The sequence below is a fragment of the Pyrus communis genome, chromosome 11 (assembly GCF_041283825.1).
Source record: "Pyrus communis isolate YQ-2024b chromosome 11, ASM4128382v1, whole genome shotgun sequence".
NCBI lineage: Eukaryota > Viridiplantae > Streptophyta > Magnoliopsida > Rosales > Rosaceae > Pyrus > Pyrus communis.
Genome location: NC_142575.1, coordinates 5,066,903 through 5,074,530, shown reverse-complemented (window position 1 = coordinate 5,074,530; position 7,628 = coordinate 5,066,903). Strand labels below are relative to the sequence as shown.

At 37.7% G+C, this 7,628-nt stretch overlaps 1 long non-coding RNA gene across 1 annotated transcript; it reads right to left on the bottom strand.

Annotated features, from left to right (window-relative positions):
• Nucleotides 1-1,002: 1,002 nt before the first annotated feature.
• On the bottom strand, nucleotides 1,003-3,094 carry LOC148692731 (uncharacterized). Its single transcript, XR_015953114.1, has 3 exons — nucleotides 2,671-3,094; nucleotides 2,207-2,265; nucleotides 1,003-1,271 (listed from the first exon to the last, which is right to left on the bottom strand). It is a non-coding gene; the product is annotated as an uncharacterized LOC148692731 (long non-coding RNA).
• Nucleotides 3,095-7,628: the final 4,534 nt, after the last annotated feature.

Here is a 7,628-nt window from a genome sequence, read left to right as displayed (position 1 = left end):
TGAAATAGAAACCTTGATTATCATGTGGGTTATTATGTAGCTTGAATTGAATAATTCATGCTTGTCAAGTCCAAATGTTTGATTGAGAAATGTTATGCCTTTTTGGTTTGAACGAATCGTGTTATATGTCGAGTTATAGAAAGTTGAACTACGAATGGCTTGATCCCTAATGAGGGTATGTAGGCAGTCTAACGAAGAGGTTAGATGCAGCCATAAAGTATACGAAAAATTATTATGCATCTGGATCTTGAATGATACTTTGTATATATTCAGGAGGCGGGGTATGTTAGATATACGGGTATTTGGTGACGTCACGTGTCGATACTGGACGTATGTCGGGATCGGGGCGTGACATTTGGATTCCGTTGAGTGGTCTGAAATCCCTACTCTTGCTCATTTCTATAAGTTAGACTTGTACCCTGGATTCGAGTGAATGAGAATTACCCACAATAAATCTTGTGAATATAAATTAGAATTATCAAGTTATTACTTGAAATCCAGGCAGGGAATTATATAGAAGTCCTTTATTAATTATGAGCATTGAGATGTGATTTGATTGGCTGATTAACATAATTTAATGTTAATATCGTGCAACCTTGATATCATGGAATGGGTTACTTGAGATGATTGTGGAAGGATGTTGAATATGATTGTTATTAAAATGATTAGATTTGTGATCAATGCGACTAGAGGACGCTATTGTGCTTTATTGATTCTTTGATATATTACATGATATGAATAGCGATTTTATGTTGAAATATAATGATTTATATGATGGATGAAATAGAAACCTTGACTGTCTTGCGGGTTGTTATGTAGTTTGAATCGAATAATTCATGCTTGTCAAGTCCAAATGTTTGATTGAGGAATGTTATGCATTTTGGCTTTAAACAGACCGTGTTATATGTCGAGTTATAGCTGTAACGCCCCGATTTCGACAAACGTTGAAAATCGACACGTGGCTAAGGAAAAAAAATAACATTCGTTGAATAATATACACCATACAAAATAAAATACTTTAACTGCCCCAAAATAAAAAGAAGGTGGCTATGTTCTTCATAATCTATTTACAAATATGTACATCCCAAAAAGAAGCATAATCTTTGCTTTACTAAGAACAACTTTGAGGTGCTCAAAAGAAGGTCCCAAAATAAGGTACAAGATAAGATATAGGGGTAACCTAGCACTCCAAATCTCTGATATCTGTACTGCTACCACCACCTACGAGCCTCTCGAAGACTACTCAGACTTGTTACCTGTAAGATCAGTGCCTACACCATCGGAATGGTGCACCGGCAAACAACAACCCGGATAAGTTACAAAACTTGTGTGAGCGACAAATAATATAAAGTAAATGATACATTGATAATACCAGCTGTCATTCACAATTTACAACCCTTGAATATAATTCATTCATAAGAAATCGCTACCAAACCTTGCAAACTCCAAAGGAGTCACACATACATCCAAAGACTTTTCTAAATCAACACTCCAAAGTTCTTGAAGCCACAATCACGGCTACATTCAAACTAGAGTTAGAGAGACATCGTACGGCCGAAGCCTACGCAAGTAACCAAGTAGGTAGTGACCCCCCAAAGCGGATTAACCAAGCAAAGCCACCCCTGAGAAAGTAACTAAATAGGTAGTGACCCCCCCAAAGCGGATTAACCAAGTAGAGTCACCCCTGAGAAAGTAACCAAGTAGGTAGTGACCCCCCAAAGCGGATTAACCAAGCAGAGTCACTCCTACAACTATTGAGAAGTGATCACCCAATGCGGATTAACCAAGCATGATCACCTCTAAATGTGTATGGCCATACCTAGGATATAAGGATTGCCCAACGCGGATTAACCAAGCGCGATCCACAAATAGTATGGTCCTCTTACGCGGATTAACCAAGCAGGACCATCCATGTACCATTGCTACATGGTGCAGACTTAGTGTTGCCTAACCTCATGACATTAGGGTAACGGTCCTTTACAATCCCTCCTTTTTATCAAACCATCAAATAAATAATCCAAAACACAATCCATCACGGTTCAAATATCCAATTCACATAATGTTTCATGAGTAGATCGATGGCAATTTAATAACAACAATTATTTAGCATAAGACCTATTTTAAGAATCCATGGTGTAATCACAAAGCTTATTAGTCCGAAAGATTTCAAAGTAATAATCATATCACAGAGATTAAAATCACTCACCTGAGATCCACACTAACGCACTCAAGCATGGAATTCAAGGCATCAAGCTCTGTCACCGCCTAAAACAAAGCACAAATCCACATTTAGGTTTCTCTCGATAAATGCACCTACCCAAAACTCTCATAAGTCTCCTAAAACGACATTTAATGAGGAATCGAAATGTCGTTCTGAGGTAGGGTCCATGATCTTACGTCATTTGCTCCGTAAGATCCAATCGCTAGATTTTCACTAGTAAGTCCTTAAGATCCTTAAACATATCTACCATAGCATACTAAAATTTGGTGACAATTCAATGGTAAGATCGTTAATCGTTAGAATAATCAAGTGGCGAACCTTATCAATAATACACTCAACTAACAACATTTTCATAATTCGAATGTCACACTTCGGAAAATTCGACTTTCACCAAAATTTCTCAAATTTTACAGAAATAAAGATCTCAACAAGTAAAGTAAATTTTATACCTGCGTGCAAGTCCAATTTGGCCGGGAAGGCCCCCAAATTGGCTCATACCCGATGAAAACCCTAAGATGGGTGTTCTTAATTCCGGCTTCCTTGGTGTTCCAACGCCCAACCACCAGTTGGGTCTAGTTTCTAGGTCCAAGGGAAGTTGATTAAGGGTGATAGTGAATGGTGATACTCTCTAGAATGACAATTCGTTGTCGAGAACCCCCGATCTTTCCTGTGGAGTTCCACCCGAATTAGGCCTTAAAACCCTTGATTTTTTTTTTTGTGGAGATGGAAGATGGAAGGTGATGGAAGATGTGGCAGGTGTGGGATGGTTGAAGATTACCTGAAATTATGGTGGAAGATGGCTGAGTTTGGACCGGCTGAAGGTGTTATGTTGTGGTGCCTGTTCGCGAAATGGAAACATTTCCCCCATCTAATGTTTGCTCATTTCCCCTTAAGACCATCTCCAATGGTTGGGCTAAAAGCTAAATTTTTTAACTCGGAAAATTTAGCTTTTAGCCCAGAAACAACTTTTTTGCTCCAACCATTCTAGCCTAAAATTTTAGCCCGGGATTATTAAAGAATAAACTTAGGCTATTTTTTTTTGTTAAATTATATTTAAAAAAAAAATAGATATGTAGACTATCATAAATTAATTTTATGAACATTTTAATCTAAAAAAATTTAAATTCCGATAAATATTGGGTGGAGTCCACTCCGATTTCTGGGCTAAATTTTGGGGGGAATTTGACATTGGTTTAGCATTTAGCATTTAACCCAAAATTTCCCCTTGGGTTGGAGTGGGTTTGGGGGGACATTTTGGGGGGTAATTTGGCTTTTAGCCCACCATTGGAGTTGGTCTAAATGGCCAGTCCTTTAACCCCAAAAAAAAAGTTTGGGCCCCCCTTTTTTTTTCTTTTTTTTTTCCTCAATGGAAATTAAAATAAGTCTCACAATCTATGGTTTCACAACTTCAAACGTTCATAACTATACCGTTATAATTCGGACTTGCAAACGACTTTCGCCCATGCGTTCGTGGATTTGAGATCTATTTAAAAAAACCACTAGTTGTAAGTTTGAAATGTCAACGAAAGATAAAGATTGATTATGAATCTTCCAACTCGAAAACTAATCAATTACTAAACTTAAAATTAACGGAATTAAAATTAACTAATAAAGATAATGTAATCGCGAAATACGAATTTAAAATATGAAATTCGTAACGAATTGTGAAATTCCGGGGATGGGATTACACAATAGCAATGGTGAACTATGAATGACTTGATCCCTAATGAAGGTACGTAGGCAGTTTAACGAGGAGGTTAGATGCAACCATAAAGTAAACAAAAAAAAATTACTATGAGTTTTGATTCTCGAGTTATGATTTGCCATATCCCGGAGATGGGTATGTTAGAGATACGAGTATTTGGTGACGTCGCGTGTCGATCCGAGACGTATGTCGGGATCGGGGCGTGACAGATAAGGCATTTTGTGGTACATCTTGGCACGCACAAGGGGTTGCACAAAGTGTTTCTCACCGTGTGTGCAGTTCGAGACTTTCAAACCAATCTCAGAACGGACCATCTCTGGAATCCCTACGTCGGCGCATGAAAACAATCGACATGAACAAGTTATCACTGAGAAGTGTATTGCACAGTTGGAGAGAACATTGCAGGATGTCGTTGCAGAATGGCTTGCAAAGTTGAACAACAGAGAAATTGATCGAACGAGGATGCCCCTGAATCATGCTGAGGCAATAACTTCTCGGACACCTACGTGCAATTACTGTTATGAGAAGCTGATCTCCTTCCTCTTGTACTGGTTTCGGATTTCGATTCCCAAATATCATCTACCCACAGAGGCATCAAACATGGAAAATTGCTGGTATGGATATGCATGTCGGACACAGCACCATAATGAAGAACATGCTCGTAAAAGAAATCATGTGTGTCGGCCAACTCTGTTTTGAGAATTAGAAATTTATTACAAGCTTATCTTCTCTTGCACTACTGAGATTTTCTGGCAGCCAACATTTATGTATAAGAGTTGTTTACTTTCGTTTGCTCATAAGTTTCGCGTACATATCATGGCACGACTCCAAACCTATACATGCGAAGCAACTTGAAAACTTTTGTAGCTCTATGCCTCCCTAAGGGCATGATGAAATGGTAATCTTTTGTAGCTCTTGCAATACGAATTAAACAAGTTGAATTTAGACAGGTTGAGATCGATTAGTAAGCAACAGAGGGTTTTCGATACTCCGGTCTTACAACATTGATGCATGATCATAGATTCACCGTTCCAAACGAAATCATCATCCATATTTTACAAACCAAACGTTTGAATTCGAATTCCACAAAGTACAAAAATCTACCTCTCAATAGACACAATTTGGAAACAAACTTGAAAAAGGAAATTCAGAAAGTAGACTAGTTCAATACAACGAACTGTCGTATAATAGAACCACCATAAGACATAGTACGAAAAGAGGGAGAGTAGAACCAACACTGAAACAACTCCACTCCATTTAACCCATCAGTTTCAAGCCTTCTGAGAAGATGGTAGCTGTGTCGATGCTGGCATTGAAAAACAATATTCACAATCCACAAGTCCGAGAGTAACAAGATGAGAGAATGAACGAGTAATCTCCTAAGTTCCTAACCAATTTGGAATTTTTGTAGCTCCGTATCTTTCTATCGCAAATACTTTCAAGTTTATATGGGACAGGAGTACCTGTAAAATTTGTTATTACGTGAATATTAACATTTGAAACATGTTTATGATATAAAATTTACACAACCAGATCGTAAATAAACACAAAAACGCACGTTGACGAATTACGTAACATTGCAAATCATATCTTTCGGTGATCAATCCATATGTAGGGGATGTGAGAAATCTTGGCCCAATCTTCTCCCATGTCTCTCTGGCACCGTTGTTTTAGCAAATCACACTCGTAGATTTCTAGAAGAGAAAGAGAAGTGGGTAGCCCTTTCATCTGGCAAGCTCTGGAGTTGAGGACAATAACAAATCTCCAACTCCTCGAGAGAGATGAGGTATCTTAACGCCTTGCCGTCAATGGTTCTCAGATTCGGAAGCTTGGAGATTCGAAGAGAAGTGAGAGTGGTTGGCAGCAGCCCCTCTTCTGGAAATGATTCGACAATTTCTTCTTCTTCACATCCTGAGAAGCTGACATCCAAGAGTCTATTACAATGATTGATTTCCATCTTCCTCAAGTTGGGCGCTTGCAATTTGAAGGGGCAAAAATATCATCCGCCCCTCATTCTTTTAGAGGTGCTTGTAGCTAATTTTCCACCACTAATTGAAGTTTTAGGGGCAAATTTGATTGCCACTAATGCTTCTTATCTTAGTAGTGTGTTCATGTAATATGAATAGTATACTCATGTAATCATTCGTTATTGAACAATCTGATAAATTCACTGCAAAAAAAAAATTCTTCACAGCACCGATTAGATTGTAAAAGTGGTTAAGTTGGGAAAGTGAATTTTTTTAGATGTTTGAATAAATACATAGGCATTTATAGAGTTTTTGAGTAAAATTTGATTCAAATAATTTTTTTTTTAAAATTGTTTAGTTGTTAGACTTAATTTTGGACCATCAAGTCTAATTTTTCCGTTAAATTTGATTCCATTTGATCATAACCTTGGATTATAAATAAAAATAAAAAAATATTTAAATCATGATCATTGGATCAACCAACAGTCATATTATTTCGACGGTCGGATAAACCCCCCAACCCCAGCTCACAAAGAGCCGTTGGCATGTGGCCGTCGAGCCTATTTGCATAGGACGCGCCATGCTTCTATCTGGCTTGTGGTGAATTGTTTGGGACCTTAGGCTTTAGTCGCGTAGCCCACACGCATTACGGATGGTTTGGTGTGTTCCATAATTAACCCACTTAATTCTTGAGAGAATCTAGCCCAAAGAATTATTTTCAATCCAAGGTTTATTTTAGCCCAATTATTAGAGATGGTTTAGGGATGTCTAGAGCTTAATTTTAAGCTTTATCCCAACCACTAGTGATGGTCTTAGACAATATATACAAGGATAATGCTTGTATCCACCCTGATCCCCTCACTCAAGATTAACGAACTTTTACCATCCAAACATCATAATTTGAACCGTTCATTCTCTTTATTATCATCTGAATATCATTATGCAAAAAATTATTCAACTTGGAGATTTTTTAGCCATTCATATGCATCAAACAAATAGACGGTTCATCATGAGATGTTATTTGTTATCGATTGGTTAATTTGGTTTAACACATAGATGACTAAACAATCACCAAATTGAATTATTTTTTGCTTACATGATTTATTGTTCATGATAAAGAGAATGAACGATTCCTTATTCAGACAATAAAGATTTGTTAATTGTAAATGGATAGACAAGTAAGTTTCCCAAAAGGACACATGCACCATCCTATATACATATTTTTTTTTGCTCATGCAAAGTATCCAAAGAACATAGGATGCAAGGTTACATAACATAACGGACATACTCAAAGAATGGAGGGATGGGAATTTAGATTCTTCCGGAAATGATTTAAATTCTTCACACCCAAATATGGACAGAGACTGAAGAGATGGGAGCGAGATTCGCATATCTTCTGGCACTGACCACAAGTTTTTAAAACGGTGCATAGATATCTCCTTCAAGTTGGGCGCAAGCAGCACTCCACCACCCACAAAACATACCAGATTCAGGCAATCTGATATTTCCATCTCACGAAGGGATGTGAGTTCAATATTGAATTTATTGCATTCTTGCAAACAAGCAAGGGATTCGACATTAACTTCATTCAAACTTAGTCTTGGGAAGTAGTCTAACAATATTTTCCCCATTAGTTTGGGACAGAACTCCAGACTAAGCTCGCAAAGATTAGGAAAATGTCTGCCTTCTTCTTCTTCACCTCCAGGGAAACACCACTCTTGCCATTCCTGCATAC